This window comes from Triturus cristatus, chromosome 7, assembly GCF_964204655.1.
Source record: "Triturus cristatus chromosome 7, aTriCri1.1, whole genome shotgun sequence".
In the NCBI taxonomy this organism is placed as follows: Eukaryota; Metazoa; Chordata; class Amphibia; order Caudata; family Salamandridae; genus Triturus; species Triturus cristatus.
Window position 1 is genome coordinate 334,917,302 of NC_140590.1, and position 24,521 is coordinate 334,941,822.

Below are 24,521 nucleotides of genomic sequence, written 5' to 3' on the forward strand. Positions count from 1 at the left end.
CCAGGCCTCGCATGACTCCCTGTTTACCACGCGCCTTGCCTCTTCTGAGTAACAATTAGTGACAGCCGTGCCGCGGTGCACACACTGGCACCACCGCTCACACTTTTCCTCGTACTCGCGCCTGCCCCTCGCCACACCGCTGTCGAGTAGAATCAGTGTAAACATGTCCCTCTCCCACGCCTAATAAATTAGTAAATTAATAACTCTGACTAAGTGGCAGCTTTCGCGAACACCGTGTAGCATCGTGTGAGGTCAATCAGTGCCAGGCTGGCAGTAAGGTCATGTGAAGCTTAACTGAAGCTTATCTGAAATCAGTAGGTTGGTGAGATAGTTCAGTGGGTTAATGTACCAGTCGCTTAGATATGGGCCTTTATAGGTTTCACTTCCTATCTGGTGTGGTCAACATCCATCTACCGTGGAGGTCGATATTGTGAAGGCGGGTCATCAGACCTCTGCAGTCTATGTTTTAAACTGCTTTGGCCTTGGAAACTATGGGGCAGATTTACAAGCCCCTTGCGCTGCCAGTGCGTCACTTTGTATGATGCGCCGGCAGGACAATTTTCTGCCCCATATTTACAAGGACAGCAAAAGACACCCTGCGTGGCTTTTCCCGTCCTTGTAAATATGGCCCCTCTACACACAGCACTTTGCGTGAAAGGAGTGTTCCATGGGTGTTGCTGTGGGTGTTCCCACGCAGCACCCATGGAACCGGACACATTTCCAGATTAACAAGAAATCATAAATCTGGAAATGTGTCGGAATGCTACGCCTCGGGAGGCACAACAAGGAGAAATGTATTAATTTCTCCTAGCTTTTTTTCCTCTTTCTATGCGTGCTGCATTCTGCAGCACACATAGAACGAGGAAATTACCTTTAATGATTGTTTATGTGCAGGAAGGTCTTCCTTCCTGTACATAAACAATCCTTTAAATAAAGACGTTTTACAAGTTCTATGTGTGCTATTGCAGAACCATGGTGCAAGGGTGCCTGCGTATGACAGCAGTTTGTGCGCCAGCGCAGGGAGAAGCACAGAGATGCGACATATTGTTGCAAATATGTTGCATCCCTGTGCTTCAAAACTAACCCAGCGCGGCGCAGCAAAATGACTTGCTGCACAGCGCAGTGTTAGTTTATTGTAAATCTGCCCCTATGAATCTGGCACAGATGTTTTTTAACAGGGTTAAATGTTCTACCCTTCAAATGTCTGAGCAGGAAAAGGAGATGGCATGGATGCCAGTGAAGGCATATACATCTCTGTCGATTTTATGCATAATTTACTGAATTACCCAAATTATTTAGTCGTAATAAAAAATTTACTCACCCTTAAAATGTCTTACAAATTTAGGTATATTTTAGGGGTGTGTGAAATTTGGGTGATTTGCACCAACAAAATTAGGTGAGATTTTGGGAAAATCACCTGAAATTACATGTATTACATGAAATAGAAATCTGTCATTTAGGTGCATATTTATGAGGGATTAGCGTCATGCTTTCACCACACAACGTGGCACATGCATGATGCAAACCTCTAAGTAATATTTATGAAGCCAGGCAAAGCCACTTCGCGCGGCTTTGAATGACTTCATAAATATGGAGTAATGCAACACACCGCAAATTGCTGTGTTGGATTACTTTGCGTAAGGGAGGCATTCCATGGGCATTCCGGTGGGTGTTCACACGCGCATCCCATGGATTTTTGATGCATTCCCTGATTTAACAAACCTGGTAAACCTGGGACTGCACCAAAAAGATATGCCTCTCCAGGTGAGGCATAACGAGGAGAAATATCTGTAAATCTCCTCGTGTTTTTTTCATTTTCTACGTGTGCTACATTTTGCAGCACACACAGAAAGAGGAAAATGCCTTTATTGATAGTCTTTGTGCAGAAGGTGCCTTCCTGCACAAAAACAATCCTGCCTACAACACAAGCACCCTTGCACCAGAGTGCAAGGATTCTTGAGTTGGCGCTAGGCTGCCCAAACGGCACCAGCGCAGGGAGAAAAGATAGGAATGCGCAGTATTGAATAAATACGGGACATTTCCATGTGCACAGGGCAGCGCAGCAAAGTAACTTGCTGCGCTGCGCCACTATTCCTGTAAATATGCCCCTTAGTGCTTTATTTATGTAGTAAATGAGTTCTTGTGCCCATTGTTGACGCAAAGCTGCATTTCAAACTAAATGAAGGGCCATGTTTATGACCCAGTCTGTGTCGTTCTTGCACCATGCAGTGTGATGCAGGAGTGACAAAACCTTAAGTCAGATTTTTGAAGACGCGTAAAGTCACTCACGTGGTTTGGAGTGGCTCCAAAAATCTGGAGCAACGCAATGAATCTCGAATCGCTAAGTTGCGTTACTCTGCACTGGGAAGGTGTTCCATGGGCATTACGTGCGTGTTCCCAAGCAACTCCCATGGTTTTTGAATTACAAGCCTTTGTAAACCTGGCAATGTTACAAAAAAGATACGCCATTCAGAAGAGTAAAGTAGGATCTGTTTTCATTGTTACCCCCACTTTTTGCTTGATATCAGTCTGTTTTTGACCTGGTCTGACTGGGATCTGTTAATCAGGACCCCAGTCACTGTGCTCTCTCCATATATTGGCAATGGTAAGTACTGTAGTACAACCACAATTGGCTACTGATGTACCCTAGTAAGCCCCTAGTATATGGTCTTGAGGTACCTAGGGCATAGGTACACCAGGGGTCTCCCATGGTTGCAGCATGTATTGTGCCACCCATGGAAGCCCACTCAAACTGTGATTATAGGCATGCCAGTGCAGCCCGTGTGAGTTGATGCTTGCACCTTTCACAAGAAGTTATAAGTTTCCTCATATCTGAGGTCACAACACTTAAAAGCTATAAGTCACCCCTATGGCAGGCCCTTCAGTCCTGAGTCCAGGTTGCTTGGTTATAAGTGTGAGGGTGCCCCTGCCTGAGCAGGATACCACTAGAAACAACAGAGTTGATTCTTCAGGCTTTGTAAGTGCTGTCAGCCATTTTGATACATGTAGTGGGCATCAGACATTACAAGATGTATAAACATATAGTGACTGCACCAAACCTGGTCATGTTTTGTATTCCAGTGTTGGAAGTATGATCCCATGTACTGGGGGGATCCCTTGGGGTACAACCATGTACTCCCAGTTACAGACTTTCAGGGTCTGACAGCAAGCTAGTGACACAAATCCTCCCTCCTGCTGCTGTGCCAAGCTCGAGCAGGGGAAGGTAGAACAATAGGTTTCCTTTCAAACACCTCCCAGACAGGACTTAGTGTATTGGGCTGAAGCGGGGGCACTTGTCAGCGCCACCAGACTGCTTTGAAGGGCAAATTTGGTGCTCACTTTCCATACTTCAGTTTGAGCCAGTTCACGGGCGCCCTTGGCTTCCGTTCTGGCACGAAACTGGACAAAGGACATGGGAGTGTCCTCCACCCCTCCTCTGGAAGGGACCCTTGAGTTGTTCCAACCTTTCCCTTAGGGTCCTTAAGGATTCATCTGTGGGTGGGTCCTCAGATTCGTAGTGGGACAAGACTCAAGACTGAAACCATAATACTCTTTGATCGTCTGGACACTTGGACTTCACCTGGAACTGAGACTGCCTCAAAGGAAGACTCCTGCTGCTCCTGGTCTTGTTGTTCTGCAAGTCTTCTTCGTCATCTGTGTCGGTGCTTCTTCCAGGATCTTCAACAGACCTGTGGGCATCAATGACACCCGAAGTAATCTCCCTTGGAGTAAAGGAGTCACTCCCCTGCATCTGCAAGCACCACAACGAAGCTGACTGGTCTGCTGCTCCTGATGTCCCACAGAATTCGAAAGGCTCAGCAACAAAGGTGGTGGTTCTGCAACTCTCTCGAGGCCTGACCTGTCCTCTCTTCAAACTTGAGGCCAGTATCCCTCGTCGGAACTGCTGGTACTGAACCCCAGTCCACCACATCAACTTGCCATTGCCAAGGCTTGTTGGTTCTGCACTCCAGAGATCTTGGGGCTACAAGAAGTTCCAGCCTCCAGTATTTCTTCCTGCCAAGTTCAGTGTCCACACCGTATCCTCTGCACTGTGGGCCTTTCTCCTTCGTGAGCTGCTTAATGTCCTGTTGCGACTCCTATGCCTTTGGGCTGAGGGTCTTCTCCTGCTTCAGTGGGCTCCTCTGCTTGCTCGGAGCCAGCTCTGACTCTCTTGCTTGTGGTGAGTCCCTTAGACCTTGCTGGTCCCAACATTGCTCCTTCTTCGCTCGCCTCACCAGTTGTTGGTGCTCCTGCCACACCTACCCTCTGGTCCTCGACTTCTGATGTGGGACAGCTTGTGCACAGCTCCTGGTCTTCCACAGCATCACCTGGTCTTCACAGCTGCATCGACAAGGTCAACACTTCTGAACCGTCCGACATCGGTGGGCATTGCTCTTCCGTTCCTCCTGGTCACCTCCGAGTGGCATAGACTCTGTCCTCTCTGCTTACAGGTTCTCCTCTTCAACAATCCACCTTGGATTCCACCGGACTCTCGCACAGCCTTCTCCAGCAGTATCTTCTTCTAAGTACTCCATTGTGGTGTACAGCGGTTTCTGATGTCGCTTCCTACCTATGCACCCAGCTTCTCTGGTGTAGGTATCCTGGGTCCTGGGGTATCCATGAATGGGGTGACTCTCCAACCTCCTGTCTTCCAGGGGGTTTCTTCAGGGTTCACTGGGAAGTATCCTTCATCTTAAAAACTACAACTGTGACTTCTCCGTTGACTTCTATTGGACACTCGGCTGTGTTTCCACTCTGCACATAGCCTCCATGGGGTTCCTGGGTACTTACCTTGGGTGGTTCCTTGTGTCATATACACAGAAAAAGAAGAGGGACTTCGTTTTCAAGCTCGCTGTGCTCAAATAGGTAAGGGGGGAAGATACCCAGGTGTTTAAAACTACCCTCACACACAGCGTACCGTGTCATGCTTCATCATAGGGCTGCTAACACACCTCCGCGCAAGCCAACGCTATAGGTGGAGTAATAGGGAGGGGGAAGACAATACAGCACATAAAATACACAAGAGACGGGATCACAAGTGAACAAAGGTGCAGAAACTGTGATATAAAACTGGACACAGGATGTCCTCAATCTCACTTTAATCATGGACTCCCTACCCAGATTGAAAGGTCAAATACAAGGCCAGTGGGCGGTGATATGAAAGACTATGATAAGTCACCTACCCCTCCACTCTGCAAACAAACGTCAACATGTTTCAGCCAGCATGAAGAAAATCAATTATTATCCCGGCTTTCATCAGGACTTCACAAAGAAAGAGATCCCATGGGTTCTAACCCTACCTCCTTGATCCAGGGGCAGAGGGTAGAAAGCTACACAGCGCTGGATGGGGAAAAGTCGTCCGAGACAACTCACCTTGATGCAAGTGTGACTATAGGGAGTTGTCCTCACTCCCCCGCCAGTTCAAGTTCTGAATTTCAAAGAACTCGTTCCCCACGGAAATCATCCCGACATTTTTGTAGGGAAGATTCTTTGAGAGGGGTTTCATCAAGCAAGTGTTTACATAACATAGCACAAAATGTGTTTTGTAAAGTGCACGTTCAGCCATGGGCATCATGGCCCTAAATAAAATATGTTTATTGTTATCCAACTTAATGGTGCCCATTTTTTGACCTCAGAGGGATGAAGGGCTGAGCCGATCTGCTGGGATTTGAATCTGTGACGATGAGGTCAAGCACAGGCACCTTTGTTGTAGCTCAAGGAATAATCCAACCAAACTGGCAGTGTGTGAAACAACTCTATGTTGATGAAAGGATAGAAGCAGGCTGGTTGTAAAGGATCAAGTCAGCTTTCAAGTCTGGATAAGATGATGACCTTCAGCGACATTTAGAAAGAGTTCATAGAATGTTCATCCAACAGAGACTGACTCTCTTTGGCTGATTCCGAATCTACTTAGAAACTCCCACATTACGGCTCACAGCTTTCACTCAGTCTGCCTTTGCTCCTCTGAACCTCTTCATGCCAGGTACTTGGCCCAGACTGCAAGTCACTTAACACTAACAACCCCTTTCCTGTACTTACAGATTATCCTGTCTGCCAACATTGTAGCTCCACCCAAGCTGCCTAACAGGCAAGATGCCCTGCCTCCTTCTGGACGCGTTTAACTTCTGCAGACTTCATTGTTTCTCCTCAAGCCTACCAGCATGGGTGTAGCCATCAATAGTGCAATAGGAAGGTTAACACTGGGGCCCAGGGCTAAGGGGCCTACTGCATTCCTATTCAAACATTTTTTACTACCAAACAAGTGGATGGGAAACCATTTTAATTACTTTTGTTAGGTCCAATGGTATCCATGATACACCAATGCTTGGCAGACTCTGAACTAGAGCCATTCATGGCCATGTATGCTTTATCTAAAGAACGTGTCGATTGGACTACTGAATAGCTCAAGCCCTATCATCTGCATCAAATTGTTTGAGCCCAGTTTTATTTTTGACACCATTTGGCAGACTTACAACTACATCTGCAAGAGCTGGGCCTTTCTCATCCCCCTCTCAATTACCAATTAATCTCAAACCCCTCATATGGACAACCCATCTGCTTTTTGTTTTTGGAGTGACTGATATCTGGGCTTTGTTAGAGAGGAAACTAAATGTGAGGAAGTTACGCCAATGCAGACATCAGTAGAGAGCGTTACAGAATTATACGTGGTGAAAGAGCAGTCAGGCCTAAGTTCAATAATGATGCAAGACAGGTGAAGAGTTCACTAGGAAAGAGTGCATGATTAGCAAGGTCTTAGTTAAAGGAAAACCTATGTTTGCAAGCTGAAAGGAATTTATGGTCACAGCACACAAGCACATATTCTGTTTTTTTAGTAATTGAAAACATGACCGGAAGAATAGTGGGCAAGATATAGAGTTAGCCAAAGGTACACAGAATCTGATAAGAAGTCTTGGGAGCAAAACAATAAAAAACACACGCACATACATGCATATGAAAGAAGCAAATAAATGGTTTATTAAGCATTGTTAAAATTACAATAAAGCTTGTGCAGAGAAAAGGTCAGGAACTTGAGGGCACAGGCGATGGGATGTTTTTGTAGCCAATATGTGACTATTGAGAAACTTGTTCTTTACCTTTTGTGAAACCACATTGTTCATGTGGCTACATAAGTGGTTGCCTGCGAGCAGCCATTTGAGTCTATATATTTGGGGATAGCTTCTCTTCCTGCTGCAACAGTAAACCTGTTTTTGTCTTGCCAAGAGGAGTCTTGGTTTTCTTTATTTCAGTTTCCTCGCAACGTTTGGCGAGCCAGATAGGAGTCCCATTTATCTTTAGCTGACTGCTGCTGCCGGTATACCACCTACCCCTGCTGCATACATTATTGTGCATCTGTTATGAGGTAAGCAGGCACCGTGTTGCCTAAGGTTCTGCCTATTCACTGGGGCAGGTAGGACCTGGTGTTGCGATCTTTAAGGTGAGGATTATGTGTACTCTGTTCCATGTTTCGTATATTGTATGACCCATCTCTTTGGAAATGGTAAACGTGGATGCAATGTAAATAAAGTTATCGCATGCAAAATTGTGTACAAGCGTTACACAATATTAAGTTAAGGTGATGCGTAATCTTAGATTATCCCAATATAAAATTGAAAGTGGTCAATGCGAGTGATTCAAAGTTGGGAGTCCAATATGTGTTCTAATATTTTGACATAGAGGGACGATTGGAAGGTCGATGTCGCTAAACTTTACCTCCAAGTACGATCTGAACACTCGAATCACCGTCCTAGTACTAATATTCAGAAGTCATTCCATGGTCCATGAAATGCATGGTTTGAGGGTTATCCTCTCTTGAGCATGGAGGGAAGTGACCAGTTGCGACCAATTTAGTTTATAGTTTAGAGTTAAACAATTGTAATTAACATTTCTAAGAAGTTCAAGTGTTTATATTTTTAAATATGTTGATGATGAATGTGTGTGTGTGTGCATGTAAATAGAAATATGATAGATTGATGGATTTCTTAATTGTGGGGATTAGTGTAAGAAATTAAAAGAAGAAATATTGAGTCGACAGATAAAAGATTATAAATCTACTAGGAATACGGGGGACTATGAGGACTCCTTTTCGAACACATGCAAAAAGATCTTTCCAGGTGATCAGAAAAGGTTGCAAAAGTATTGTAAGGAGCGGTTTAAAGCCACTAATAAACATATGTTCAGGAAGGGACATTTGATGACAACATATTAGAACACATTCTTACGCATCTTAAGAGTAGATATGCAGGAGTTAAATTACAGAAGCGAGAAGCCACCTTAGCCTTATGGCAAATCTTTAGTGAAAAATCTAAGGACTCTTCAAATGCTGACATACCTAGTACCCCGTCTGCACTCCCATCTCCATATGACCCTATAAATACCTCTCCCAAGGTACCTGGCATTTATCCATTGGTGCAGCTACAGGAAGACGAAGTGGGATTTGAGAATCCTGAGGTTGAGACCCCTTCAGAATCCCTGAAGGGACCCCCTAATGTTGCCCCACAGATATCAAAACCGAGACATACAAGTACTCCCAGGCAACAAATAAGGTTGGGTGACTCTCAGTTTTCAGGACAATTAGAAGCACAGTTTACACTGCATTTAGATCCAGCCTCACCCTAGAAGGGTAGAGTTGAGGAGCAGGGTCCAGGAAACAGTGACGATCAGTTGCTTGTTTTTTTATCAGCAACATCCCACATCTTACAGAAGAGAGCTACAAAGGAAGAGTAGTTAAGGAGCAGATTTCTGCTCCACAACAGAGAGAGGTAGATGATGCTAGATGGAATGACTATGTAGATAGGGCTGTTGGTATGGCGTGATGGCCAGAATCTCAAGAAAGAGATGAGGATTTTAGAAGGATAGAGGATAATCTACCACCTTGGCAGAAAGAGAAGTGGAATGTAATAGATTCACCAGATAGTGTCCAGGAACAGTTATTATAAAGTGAAGATAGAAGACATGCAAGGGAGACAAGGAGAGCAGACTATTGTGATAATCTTTCTGGACAAATGCATGGAACTTTTGGGAGGATGGCAAATAGAGAAGAGTCAATACATAAGCATGTAGACAACATGGGTGAAATACTTTGATCTCCGGAGGCTAAGACACTAACTATGACATTATTACTGGAGAAAGGCCCTTTATGAACCATAACCATACAAAGGGAGCAATGGGATTGGCTAATCACGCCAACACTAGAGAAGAAGAGCAGGATGTTTTCTCCAAAACTATAAGACCCCGAGCATCAGAGCTTGAGCGGTTGCAATGTCACAGAACCCATGGCCAGCCAGATCCCAGGATGGGATCTAGAGAATCTATAGGTGGATACACCAAGGTAGCAGAAGAGTGTTCAGTCAGTTTTATGTGACACTGATCTCGCACCCAGTGAGAGAGTCAGCGATAGAAAAATAGTTGGTAGAGTGTTGTACCCTATGTGGGTAATTTAGCAGGATGGACTGAAGGTTTAGTCCTGCAGGTGAGTCCATGGCCACAAGAAGGGTCTTTTGATCCATATGACATGGCAAATGCTGAGGATTGCATTCTTTATCCCTTCGACGGATCAGCAGTCCCCCTCCCAGCTCCTTGAGACCCTTATGGGTGAGTAGTTACGCTTTGCAAGACACCTGCTCGAATGATTGATTCATTATGGTGAGGAATTGTCCCTATATGCTGAAGTGTTTGCACATGTGGCGAGAATATGCCAGACAGTACAACCCCCAACATTCTATTACTCCAGTACATCAGATGCTCAAATACGTAAGGGAGCTGAGGCATCTCATTATGTTCCTCGGGGCAAATGGACCAGGAGAATCTTGAAAAGTTCTTACCCCTGCTTACAGAGGGAGCAGGGAAATGGATTAGGGCCTTTGAAAAGCAAACTGCAGGCTTCACCCTGGCAGTAAGGGACATAAGGAGTTTACTTAGCTCTCTTATATGAGATGCAACAGGTATAGTTTTTTTATAAGGCTGGAGTGAGAAATGTTTCTCTCACTGACACTAGGTGTGATGGTTCCCTATTCAAGTTAGTCCAGACAGTAGTCTGGGACCAGTTGATAAAAACGTATCCTGACAGGCCAGACATCGGGTCCCTTATGGTTCAATCATCGCAGCTAAATGAGCACCACGCTCAGTTTCTCGGCAGGATGAAAGAAAAATGGATCAAGAAGTAGGTCAGGTTTGGGAAGTAACAGGAGGAAATGGCTTAACGCGCACGTCTAAATCTGAAGCATGCATTCCCTTCGTAACACACTTCGGTGAAGATCCTCAAAACACACAAAAAAGCGTGAGGCTTTCAAATAACGCAGGTTGATTACTATTACATTCCCCATTGTCACTGTTTCCAAAAACAGTGAACAACTAAGCGCTTTTGTGATAAATATTTTACAATCCTCGATCACAAAGTAAACACACCACATCATCTATGCTAGAATCTTCGACTCCCAATAACAGTATAATTCCATCTCGATGATTACCTATTCACACATTATAGACACACCAAATGTCGGTACGTTCAAGCACTTTATGCAAACAGTGTTTTGTATACTAAACATACCATGATTTACGTATACGTCACAGAACCTAATAGGGTAATCTTATGTGAAATCATTGTTTAGCAACAATTTGCCTATTTTTCCTTTTCCCCCTTTTTCTTTATCCCAAGTTATAGGTAGAATCATAACCTATCACCTCGTCAAAAAATGACTCACTGATGAAAATAGGTAAGTGATTTTAACGTACCTATTGTTAGGGTGACCCAAATCTACATCGCTACTACCACGGTCCTGAAGAAAGTCCACCGATCTTTAGAGACACCTACGGACTGAAACATGTCGACCACCGATGCAATGATTATTTAGGTGCAGTGGACCGTTTACACATCCACCAAAGCACCATGCAAAGTTTTTATTACTAGCCATTCCTGACTAATAAAATACAGTCTAGAGGAAAGGAGATATTTTTAACTTCACTTTTTTCTGCTAATACACACCAAATCATGACTGTCATAGAACCAGATGGTCTCCTTCCAGGTGGAAAAGGACCCAATGATAAAACCGATCACCTAACTTCTCACAGCGTAGAACCAAGATATACCGCTACCCACCAGTTAGAGTGTATGAGGGCCTTTGAACAACACTTTTAGACCCTGGCTTTTCCAAGACATGTGATTCATTCCCTTTTTGATTATTAACTATTAAGCATGGAAGCAGAATGAATCACTGCTTCTTCCTCCCCATTATTGATTTTTGGAGTGTGTTGAACAGGAGACATTTCTAGTTTTTGTTATCCATCACTATTCCTAGGTTCCTAGCTTGTTTGTGTGAATAGTCAATCCGAGCCAGTCCTTCAAAGAGAAATAAATGAATCCCCTATGAATTTGTCATGGGTTGCCCCTTGATGGTTCCTTGAAATCTTCAAAGCAAAGGCTTGCTGCTTTCGGCCTACAACTGAATGATATAGTATTGCAATATTGCAGGCAATTGATTCACTCCCTCTACACTCGCTGATCTCAGGTGCAAGCTCTCCTGCCGGACGGCCCTACCAAAGCCTACCACCATGTTCAGCCGAGCCATGGATTTTTGTTAGGCCTGATCGAAATTTCAGTTATGGTTGTGTAATATGTGTAATTTTAAGGATTTCATGTAAGGCTTTGCTGAATTATGCACCACACAGAGAAAACGTTAAAGGGAAATGCACAATTTGTGCTAAAAATATTCTGTTAATTAGCAGGAATAACAGAACATGAGTGGCTGTTTTTCACAATACTGAGGCTTTTTGCACTTATTTTTTGCGTGAAATGTGTCTTAAAACTGATGTGAGGATGCATTTCATTATAAAATGTAACACGAAATGACAGATTTGCATTTGGCTTAACTACGCATAATTTTGCCAAACGTTCTCGTAATTACCCAAAAGCAAATTACGTGGATTTTGCACACTCCTAGTGTTTGTGAATGTGTATCAACAGAAGTCTGTCTGGCAGTCATTTTTCAGGTGATGCTCACCACCAACACCACTGTGAAGTGTTTAAGACCGCCCACCGGGATCCATTCCTCTCATTGCAAGAGATGATCTGCACCTTTGGACCCACTCCTGTTGCTTCTGCTATGTTTCGAGCTCTCGTCTGTCCGATCTGCTCTACCAAACCAGTCTGTCACCGTAGCACAGAACGGGGCTCCAGCGTCTGCACCCTCACATCCTCCATTTTCACAGGGTGCAACCCCTCATTCTCATCATTACCAGCTTTGTCCATGGTGACAGCCTTATCAACCACTACCAAAATCCCATTGTGGTTCTGGTCTTCCATCTTTGATGCAAACCTTATCCTCTGGATCTCTGTTTGGTACCTCATTGAAGTAAAGGCTGGCACACGGGGGAACAGCCATTACAACGCGGTTTTTACCACGTGCAGCTTTTACATCGCATGCGTTACAACGCATGCGATGTTACAACGCAATGCCATTACAACGCAAGTCTTTACATCGACTTGCGCCAGATGGCGTGCTAACATTACATATAGTGTAGTTTACTATCCCAACACCTTCCCTACTGTTACGTGGACTGGAGTTGGAATAGTAAATTACACTTTTCTAATGTTAGCACGCCATCTAGTGCAAGTCGATGTAAAGACTTGCGTTGTAATGGCATAGCGTTGTAACATCGCATGCGTTGTAACGCATGCGATGTAACTGCACGCGTTGTAATAACACGCGTTGTAATGTCATCCGGCACACGTGTTCAAAGCGACTGCACACTACCTGTCTTGATTTATAGTTTCATGGGCAAAACATAAAGGAGTGTAATGCCTGTCCAACAGCGATCACTATAGATCAAGATGGTCTCTGATTTCCAGATAAACGTTTACACCTGTCATTCACCTCGCTTATGCTGCATAGGGCTGGAGCAACAATATCAGCCTCTTTTTGGGCCATAGTGAATGAGACACTGTCCCTAATGACATTCCTGACTATCTCCTCCCATTTAACTTTTGAGTTGCTTCAGGAGTCCTTTATTCCAGAATCCGGCCCACAGAGGAGTTTGCACTATGTTTGTCTGTGGTAAATTAGCTTATTCCTGGCCATATGTTGACTTGTCTCTGACGTGCTATCCTGCCTTTGTTGTACCTGCCATCTGCCACACACCTGAACAGTTAAATCTTTGTCCAAGACTGCCCGGTGCTATCTCTTAAACAAACAGCTTTTTTCTATCCTTTTTACCCATGTACGGGGGGGTAGAAAGTTATCTGTGTAGTATGAATCACTGCCTAATATTCTGGGAATAGGTGGTGAATGCTACTACCGTTTCTGTGGAACTTGTCTCTGATCAATTACATGCTCACAGGATGATCATCTTGCATAATTGGATGGCATTGGGTGTTGTCCTGGCTACCAAGGAGGGTGTATGTGCCATACTGGGCTCTTACTGTTGCACCCTTGTTTCCAGTACCTGACTTTGTATCCGTGAACCGACAGACCACAGGAATTAACGTCCATAATAGGTTTGGTTTACACAGAAGTGTCAATAGGTCCTGGTTGAAAGGTATTTTCAGGAGATGGGGAATGACTTTTTAAAATAGTCCTCGCAATATTAATTCAATTGGAGATCATTTGCATTTCCATACAATTATGCCTGTACAATATACGCTGTCTCACAACCAATAAAGGCACTGGCCACTCAGCTTCATTTAAAATTACTGATGCGGGCGAAATGATGAGAATGTAACTGAATAATGTAATGATATTGAAAAAGAGGTGAGAAAAGGAGAAGGTTGTGAACTTGTTTTGCTGTTTGTAATGACTAAATAATGCATTTGGATAACCTACAGACATTTTGAATGCTTGTTTCATACTAATGCGATTCAGTTATCTTGCCTCCGCCATACTCAGCCTTATTTTCATGCCTGCCGATATGAAGCAAGGATTCTTGATTAAGATAGCCCAGCATCTGAGCCGTGTCATCTTAAGTATTTTGGGGGCCACGGGCAAGTCAAACTTTAGGGGTCCCTGTAATGAACAGCTAAGTATTTTGTTACTCATTGTCTGCTAATTCAGGCTCCATGATGCTGAACAATATTGAATGATACATTCAAATCTGAGATGGAGAAGTAAACTGATGTTAGACAGAGAGGAAGTTCACTTTCCCAGGGGGCTCCTTGGATGGTGGGAGCCGTGGGCAATCGCCCACTTTGCCTCTTCCTTAAACATCTCTGCATCTGAGATCTGCATTGTTGTACTGCTTTTCAAGGTTCCTTTGTTGTTGTTCTTTCAAGAAATGCAGGCACCTGTTAGTACTGTTTCTAAGGTTTTAGTTTCTGTCACATGAATGCTGCTTCAAGCACCTATGTGAAGGAAATATATAAAAGTTTGGGACATTTTGGGAGGGGTTAGCATTAGATGCTCAATTTGTTGTTGAGGCGAAGCTCTGTCTCGTTGAGAAGTGATCTTGCTTTAGTTTTGCTTAATAAATGTTTGAGACTTCAAGTGCACAAAGGTAATATCAAACATTATCCTTGCACTCCAGCCAAGCAATTCCCCATCAATTAATATGGGCCATCCCAATCATATCCAAGTTCTTAAAGAGTGCCATGCTTCTGTCTCAAAATGTCTCACAAAACATGGTAGCATTTATTATGAATGCTGATGTCTTACTCACATTATTAGCTAGAAATGTTAGCATGTGTCATGTTATGCTAAGGGAATTAATAGAGCACAAAGCTGCCCCAGCACGGGGCTTCCCAGCATGAAACAACTGTCACAGGAGAATGGCACAGAACATACCAAGAAGTACGTCATTAAAGACCAAGGGAACATATAGTGAAAATAGCCACGTCTTTAGCTATTTTCTGAAACTCAAATGGTTCTGAGTTTTACTTAATTGTAGGGCAAACTGTTCCATAAGCTCAGAGCCGAAGCTCGAAAAGAGCGACCTCCAGCGCTCGTTCTTTTAATCTGCGGAATGAGGGCCTGCATGAAGCCGGCCGAGTGGAGGGCTCTAGTAGGCAGATATGGTTGCATGAGTCCAGCCAAGACAGGGGCTCCTTGCACGTCCATGATTTTATGAGCGTTGCACAAGGCTTAAACCGTGTGCGTTTCTCATTAGGCAAACAATGGAGTTTGTGGAGGGGCCCGGCGACAGAACAGAATTTAGGGAGGGAAAAGGGTAGTATGGCGACTGAAATCTGCAACCTATTTATAACGGATCTTTCGGCACCCAGGTTGAAAATATTACAGTAGTCCAGACGTGACATAATTAGAGACTGTACAATCATTTGCCGAACTAGTGGGTGGAAGAAGCTAGTGATTGGTTCAAGGCATCTCATGAAGCCAAAGTACGCGCCAGTTAGTGTCCTGACTTGGGTCTCAAAGGAAAGCGCGTCATCAAAGCACACACCAAGGTTCTTTAAAGATGATTTAGGCTTTGGAGGGGGACCAACCCCCTCTGGCCATCAATGGTGTCCCCAGGTCTGAGTATGCTTCTGCAACAGACTGATCTCAGTTTTTCTGGCATTCAACTTTAAGCAGTTGTCTTGCATCCAGCTTGCAAAAGCAATCATACAGTTTTAAAAACTGACTATACCCTCCATCACATCTGCTGACAGAGATACATTATTTAAAAATGAAGCAGGTGAGGTGATACCAATTGGAGCTCCTTTTATGATACATAACTTCCCTCATTCTTCCATTTTGGCATGTACATCGTGCCCCGGAAAGTACAGGAACATCCACAAACTTGTGACTTTTTGGTTATTCAAAAACATGTTTGTGAAAAACAATATTTCATAGAGTAAACCTATGAAAATTGAAAGACTCTTGCTGTTTACCAAAAATTTAGGAATGATGGAGTAACATTTTTCACTATTCAGCAGTAAATTACAAATGCATTTGCCATTTTGTCTTGCACTTTTCCTCTCTTTTTCCCAACAGCTAACATAGCTAGCATCTAGTGCGGGTTACCCCATCAGAGTACCCTGCCACTTTGTCAGGAAGGAGGAAACTTTCCTTTTATATAAACAGCTATCAGAATGACTGTCCATTATGAGCTGGACAGCTGTACCTCATGGATGAAATGGCAGCCTATCAGTGGGAAAGCGGCAGACAAGCTGTTAGAAATTGTGTTACTGGTTGACTGGGGTGTGAGCCCTGGTCAAGCAGCAACCATAAACCTGTGCTCAACCCCCTTGTAGTTTGTCACAGAACTTTCAGAACAGTAATTAGAGGCATTGTGTAACGTATTTGTGCAATGCTTCAAACAGTAAAGCAGTGAAAACCCCACACGAAAAGATTCCACACCAGGTTAGAAAAACAGAGCTTGATTTAATAAACGAAACAAGACTAAGGGCCAGATGTACGACCTTTGAAATTTGCGACTCACCCATTGCGACAAATTGCGAGTCCCTGGGTCCACTGCCTGCCCTTAAAAAATATTTGCACATCCATTCATTAATTATTTTGCGCTATTTTTAATTTTTTTATTATTTTGCGCTATTTGCACTAAGCGTTTTATGCTCTAACTGTGGTCTACTGTTTTTCTGAACATTGCGGTAGAACTCTATCTTACCTTGAGCCCTTAAAATACGACAGTAACTCGGTGTTCGGCCCCTGCGGTACCCGGAAGTTGGTCGGGACTGCACTGCACTGGGGTTGACGCTCTGGTCTTCCTGCCTACCACCGCTATATCACACACGCTGGAGCCACCGTGCAGCATGCGGGTGGGAGGGCATTAGTCTCGGCTACTCTCTTTCAGAGTTTTGATGTGGGAACCTTTGCCTATTTGCACAAATATCGCTGCTATTTGGAACTACTGGGTCAGTGTAATTTTTATTTGACATTTCTTTTAATTATTTTGCGCTATTTGCACTAAGCGTTTTATGCTCTAACTGTGGTCTACTGTTTTTCTGAACACTGCGGTAGAATTCTATCTTACCGTGAGCACTTAATATACGACAGTAACTCGGCGTTCGGCCCCTGCGGTACCCGGAAGTTGGTCGGGACCGCACTGCACTGGGGTTGACGCTCTAGTCTTCATGCCTACCACCGCTATATCACACACGCTGGAGCGTCCGCGCAGCGGGCGCGCCGGCGGCGTGCCAAAGGCAAGGCCGTCTGTGCCCGTCTGTGCCCGTCGGCGCCCGGAGCGCGACCAGCGCCAGACCCCCTGGCCAAATTGGACCAGCTACATATGGTAGGCAAGCCCTGTTCGATTTAAAAACGAATATATGTGCTCCCCACAACATATTCCCATAACATGACGCCGTAGCAGAGGCTCGGTGCATAAACTGCACTTTCAGATTGTCCACAGACATAATGCCGGGCCCCATGCCTCTACATGAACTAGAGAAGGGGCAGGGGTAAAGGAACCTGTTAATGACAGAAGTAGGGAAATCGGAACTAAAGAGAGGGATGCGGAGCAGAAAATCAGCAACCTTAAGGCAACAGCAACTGAATATGCTAAATGTTTGCTGGTTAATGCCCGCTCTGTAGTTAAACACAAATATGAACTGGAAGATCTTATCCAACTCTCCTCGCCAGACCTAGTTTTCTTAGCAGAAACTTGGACAGATAGCTCCTCTGTGCCCGACTGGAACATTCCTGTTCCAGAGGGCTACGCGTGTTTCTCCCAAGATAGAATGACTGGCAAAGGAGGGGGAATAGCTATTATTTATCGCGCTCATTTTGAAATACAGTTGGAGACGATCTCTACCCTCCCTGCAGAAGCACTGCACGTTCGTATAAAACTCAACAACTTTCAGATTTTTCAGGGTATACTGATATATCGCCCACCAGGCACTAGAGGGGCTTTCTCCCAAGCCCTTCTGACACTCTTGGAATCGTACACTGACTCTCATTCCCTCACTATTCTGGGAGACTTTAACTACTACTTAGAATCTAACAATAATATAGACACCATCAGGTTGTTAGACAAGCTTGAGGCGTTTAACCTCAAACAATTGGTAACTGGACCGACCCACCAAGCAGGTCACACGCTGGACAGGATTTTTACTAGTAATTCAGACATCACTTTTTCCAGTTCATTAGATCTGCCATGGACAGACCACAAGGCTATATATTTTAATCTTAAAATCTCTCAGACATATCCTAGAGTGCAAGCCAATACTGCTAAAGTATCGATAAGGCGATGGGATAAAATCAAGGATGAAGACTTTGAGTCGGCACTTGACTTTTTTCCTACCATTTTAGATTCTGATAACAGCAAGGTAGTTCTGCAGTTTAACGACTGGTTACTGTCAGCAGCTGATAAGGTCGCACCGGAGAAACTAGTGACAATAAAAAGAGTCAAGACATCAGCCCCATGGTACACCCCAGAATTTAAAAGTCTAAAGATTAATTGTAGAAAGGCAGAGCATCTCTGGCGGCGAGACTACGATAGTCAAAAGAAAGTTATTTATAATCATACTATTTTGCTATATAAGGAAGCAATAGTGGCTACAAAAAAACAGTTAAGGAGGCAGGTAATTCCACAAGTAAACTGTTCAAATCCGTTAATCTGCTGGCTAAACCCCAGCAAATTAGCACCTTTAAGCCAGACCAAAACCTATGTAATAAACTGGCGGGTCATTTTCAAGAGAAGGTGCAATGAATTTATAATAATTTTTCAAGCACCCTGAGATCTCAGGACATGACAGTGTCCGTAACTTGCCCCCAATGTAAGCTGACTAGTTTTCAGCCAATGAACAAAGAGGAGGTCTATAAACTTCTTCTCTCCTTAAAATCCGGGGCACCTACTGACCCCTGTCCCCCGTTCATCATGCACCAAGCAGCATATACGATCTGCGAAAATCTTACTCCTATTTTAAATCAAGTCTTAGCCTCTGGTTGCTACCCTACAACCTGGAAAATGGCAGCTATTACACCTGTTCTAAAGAAACCAAGCTTGGACCCCAATGAGTCCAAGAACTATCGCCCTATTGCTGGTCTCCCAATTGCTTCCAAAGTTTTAGAGAAACGACTTAACAGAGTGCTAACAGAAAATCTTGACGTAAACAACCTGTTGGATACTTCTCAATATGGTTTTCGCCCACGCCACTCTACTGAGTCTGCCTTAATTATGGCAAAAAGAACTATTGATGGACAGAATGCAGAACAATGTCATACATTCACCCCAGTACAGAGATCTGGGCCTAAATCCATCATTTTTTTGCTCACCATGCCATTCCAGGTTGTACCCAGCCATATGCAAATCATTCTTGACCCTGTGCCCAATGGGAACAGTCCAGCCCAAACTGCCAGGCCAGGTCCTCCCTGAACTGGAAACAATCATCCTAGGACCGGTTTCGGGGTTTCACCCCTCTTCAGCCAGGATAGCTTGATTCCAGTGGCATGGAGAGCACGGTACTCACGTATGAGCATACCCGTCCCACTCGGGGTGACAAATGCAAAAAAAACTATTGATGGACAGAATGCAGAACAATGTAATACATTCATCCCAGTACAGAGATCTGGGCCTAAATCCATCGTTTTTTTGCTCACCATGCCATTCCAGTTTGGACCCAGTCATATGCAAATCAGTCTTGACCCTGTGCCCAATGGGAACAGTCCAGCCCAAACTGCCAGGCCAGGTCCTCCTTGAACTGGAAACAATCATCCTAGGACTGGTTTCGGGGTTTCACCCCTCTTCAGCCAGGATAGCTTGATTCCAGTGGCATGGAGAGCACGGGACTCACGTCTGAGCATACCCGTCCCACTCGGGGTGACAAATGCAAAAAGAACTATTGATGGACAGAATGCAGAACAATGTCATACATTCATCCCAGTACAGAGATCTGGGCCTAAACTGGGGTGGCATGGTGAGCAAAAGAATGATGGATTTAACCCAGATCTCTTGACTGGGGGAGAATGTTTTGATTTGTTCTGCATTCCGTCCATCAATTGTGTGTCTTTTGCTTTCTCGCTCTAAGTGCGCCAGGTATGCTCAGACGTGAATCCTGGGCTCACTGTGCCACTGGAATCAAGCTATCCTGGCTGAAGAGGGGTGAAACCCCGAAACCGGTCCTAGGATGCTTATTTCCGATCCAGGGAGGACCTGGCTTGGCAGTTCGGGCTGGACTGTTGCCATGAGGCACAGGGTCAAGACTGATTTGCATATGGCTGGGTTCAAACTGGAACGGCATGGTGAGCAAAAAAACGATGGATTTATGCCCAGATCTCTGTACTGGGGTGAATGTATGACATTGTTCTGCATTCTGTCCATCAATTGTTGTTTTTGCATTTGTCACCCCGAGTGGGAAAGGTATGCCCAGACGTGGGTCCCGTGCTCTCCATGCCACTGGAATCAAGCTATCCTGGCTGAAGAGGGGTGAAACCCCGAAACCGGTCCTAGGGTGCTTGTTTCCAGTCCAGGGAGGACCTGGCTTGGCAGTTCGGGCTGGACTGTTCCCATGAGGCACAGGGTCAAGACTGATTTGCATATGTCCAGGTCTAAACTGGGGTGGCATGGTGAGCAAAAGAATGATGGATTTAACCCAGATCTCTTGACTGGGGGTGAATGTTTTGATTTGTTCTGCATTCCGTCCATCAATTGTGTGTCTTTTGCTTAATTATGGCGGCTGAAGAGATCCACAGGGTAGTGGATGGTGGTGGGAAGGCGGTCCTCGTGCTCCTTGACCTATCAGCCGCGTTTGACACCGTTAACAACACTGTTTTGGTGCAGCGGCTGAGGGATATAGGAGTTGGGGGGACCGCCTCGTCCCTACTATCCTCCTTTTTGGAGGATAGGGAGCAGAAGCTGTTTTGGGACGGCAAGAAGTCAGACAGTTTTCACCTTCCCTGTGGAGTTCCACAGGGGTCCGCCCTATCGCCAACCCTGTTTAATCTGTACGTCACCCCGCTGGCTAATCTCGTTAGGAGACGCGGCTTTGCTCTGGTCTTCTACGCTGATGACTCTCAGCTTGTCATCTCCAACACCAATCAGCCAGAGACCACAGCAGTCAGATTTCATTCTTGTCTCACAGAGATTATGTCTTGGATGTATCGAAATTATCTGAAAATAAATACAGATAAGACAGAGGTGATGGAGTTTGGGCCAGGTCTGCCCCTGTGGAACCGATCATGGTGGCCGACTGAGGCCGTAGAATGTCCATCCCCAGTGGAGAAGGTCAGAAATCTGGGGATCTTTTTTGATAATAAGCTGAATTTTGGTGCACAGGTTAATAGCCTTATTTCCTCATGTTTTTTTCTATTAAAATTTTTTAGGAAGATCTTTCCATTTATACCTCAGGAGCTTCAGAAAACAGTGATGGTGGCTCTTTTTCTTTCAAAGATGGATTATTCCAATGCTTTGTTTTTGGGAATTGACAAATTCCAATTGCAAAAACTGCAGTCCTTACAAAACGCTGCAGCCAGACTTTTATTGGGCTTACATAGAGGACAGCCAACCTCAGCTGGAATCAGATCCCTTCATTGGCTGCCCATCAAACAGCGCATAGAGTTTAAATCTAACACTTGTGCATTAGGCAATCTATGGGGGCACTACTGATGACCTTCAAAAACATTCTGTACCCTATGTTCCCTCACGTACCCTTAGATCGGCCACTCAAGGTCTCATTAAAATGACAAAGATAAGACGAGAAAGATGGGGAGGCCGAGCAATAACACACTGTGCGGCCAAATGCTGGAATAAGCTGCCTCTGTCTATGAGGCTTCAATCCAACCTCCAGCTTTTTAGGAAGAGCTTGAAAACCCAGCTTTTTACAGCCACATAGGACCTTTTACATCTTGCTTCCCTGTCATCACACTCTCAGCGCCAAGACGCCTTGGCATTCGAGCGCTATACAAAATACTAAACATAAACATAAGGATGAAGGGTGGTAAACTGTGAGTGTTTTGCGACATTGGGTAAGGACTCGCTATTAGGAAGGGACATCCTTGGCACACCCCTTCCAAATAACCCGTCGCTAACCCTATTTTGCGAGTTGCTAATAGGTTAGCCACTCGCAAAATAGGGTTAGTACATTGGGCTGACCTATTTTGTGGTTGCAAAGGGGCCGAAATCCCCTTTGCACCTGCAAATAACGGTCGTACATCTGGCCCTCAATGACAAAAATCCAAACAGTAGAACCGGAACTGCAGTACAGCACCTAAAGAGGCAGCCCCGGGTATCTGGTCGCATTGGACCAGGTTAAAGTCAAACGTTCAGGACGACCATGATGGAGCATGTGTTATACAGTCCCAGATTAGTCCAGCTGAAGGTTTACCTTCTCAAGTTTTATTCCAAGAGTCCCTTCACATTCAAGAGGGTTGTGAGGAGCAAGGAGAGCCTCGTGGGTGGTAGTCAGTGTGGTGCAAAGAGCAGGCTTGAGCTTCGCATTGTCAGTCCCTCACAGGCTGTTGATGCTGCTGTGCAAATAGAAGGGCTGGCGGCAGCTTGCACTGGAGTTTGGTGCCAATGTGTCTGTTTGCAGCCGTGAAGAGCCCAAAAGATTGGTTTCAAGCGCTCGTAAGCCACACCAGTGGTCCGGGACCGGAGTGGCACCGCTTAGGGATCAAGAACTCGCTGCAGCTGGGTCCATGAGCTTGTTGGAGAGCATTTTATGTCCCTGAGGCTCAGATTAGGAAGTCAGCAGACTAGCCCTTTGAGTCACTCTGGGTCCTGGGTTCAAGATGAAATTCCAGGTCCAGTTCTTCTTCCCTAGGCAAGATGGTAGCAGGCAGCAGGTCAGCACAGCAGGACAGCAGTTTCTCTAGAACAGCAGTCCAGCTAAGTGGCATTTCTTGTAGCAGCTCAGTAGTCCTGGCACAGTATCCACAGGTCCATACTGAAGGGTTGGTGTCTAAGGTATTTCCTTTATACATAGCTGTGCCTTTGAAGTGGGGGGAAGCTTCTAGAGGCATGCCTTCAAAGTTCAAGATGCTCTGCCTTCCCTGCCCTGGCTCCAGACTACCTATTGGGGGTATACAGCTCTTTGTGGGGAGACCGGACATAGCCTATTCAAGTGTAAGCTGTGCCCAGCTCTTCTCTCCACTCCTGTCAGTGATGGCCCATCCAGTCACACCTAAGCTCCCCATTCTGTGTGGCTGTCTAGGTGGAGTACACAAAGCTCAACTGTCAGCTACACCAAGTTATGAGACCCAGAGACAGGATGCAGGCACCAACTGGCTAAGATAAGAAAATGTACAATGGCAATCCCTTCACCAATACACAATGGTACAATACTATTACACGATACCACACAAAAGCAATTCAATATCCCAATGTTTATCACATTTATTATAAAAAGCTTACATGTATCACAGTTAAAATCAATTATACATTGTCCCAAAACATGTTAAAAACACATCATTTACACAATTATAAATCAAAATACAAATCACAACCTGTTATGAGCCCGCATAACAGAAAACCTGAACAGACAGTGCACTTTGTCATATATTACACATCCTGCATGGCCATCAATTTGTATCCGTAGTTTGTGATATGTTAGACACAATTATATCTCCAAAAAGCTACGGTGGTCCCCTGGATTGTGTATGTAACTTGCGTCGACGCGTTTCGATGGTATTTTCTTATAGAGCCATCTTTTTCAAGACAATTCATAGGCTTATGTTCTTGTCGGCTCAATTCGAACCTATAGAGAGATAAATATTTTTAGTGAACTTAATTAAAGTTCTCCTGACAGTGAAGTAGGGTACTTCATCTTTGTTCCCATATACTTCGTTTTTTATTCGTACTATTGCTTTCCTTCTCCCATATTGCTACATCTGTGTGACTACATATTACTACCATTGGTGCTCCCTTTTATACTTCTTCCCTCGTTAAAATACTCTGATAAATCTATCGAATCGAGAAAGAGAGAACAGTTAGAAACCCTACCTGATCCTGTCATTATTTATCACCACCTGATTTGTTCATTTGAAAAGGGGGCCCTAGATGCGATGTATCGGCTTACTCGCTGATTGTTGCTGTGTATTTATGCATGCGATACTCCTGCCTCTAGTAGCTCTGCCCGTGTGAGTTAATATATACGAGGTCTACTCCTCACCTTTATGTATCCCTTCTTTGAGCTTTAACAGAGCTCCGTGTGATTCTTGTTAATTTAAGTCCTTAGGAGCTGTGTATTTCGTCCGCGATGTGCAGAGTTGAGGAACACTTGTTGCTACAATATAACGGCGTGGTGTTATTATTTAAAAAAAACTTGTTCTAACCATATCATCTCGCATTAATTGAAATGCCTACCGTTCACATAGACACGCTTCTTTAGCTGTGGCAAAGATGGAAATGTCGCTCAATTGTTATTTTCAAAGGCAGCGGGGGTCCATTAAAATCCTCCCTTGTATAGCACCACCTGTTACACAAATATATAAATGGGAAACAGCGAGGTTCAGCTAAATGCTAAAGTAATCTTGCTGATACCTCCCCCGATTGCTGCTCTGTACTAGCAGCAAAAATAACCGTTTCACCCTTCTCAAAAGCTACAGCTGGAACCTCACCTTACGGCCTGTATTTTCTGACGCCGATCCTGGGGTACTCCTGCTCCGTCTTTCCTGTTCCTATCTGCCGTGTCCGCCTATTTGTTA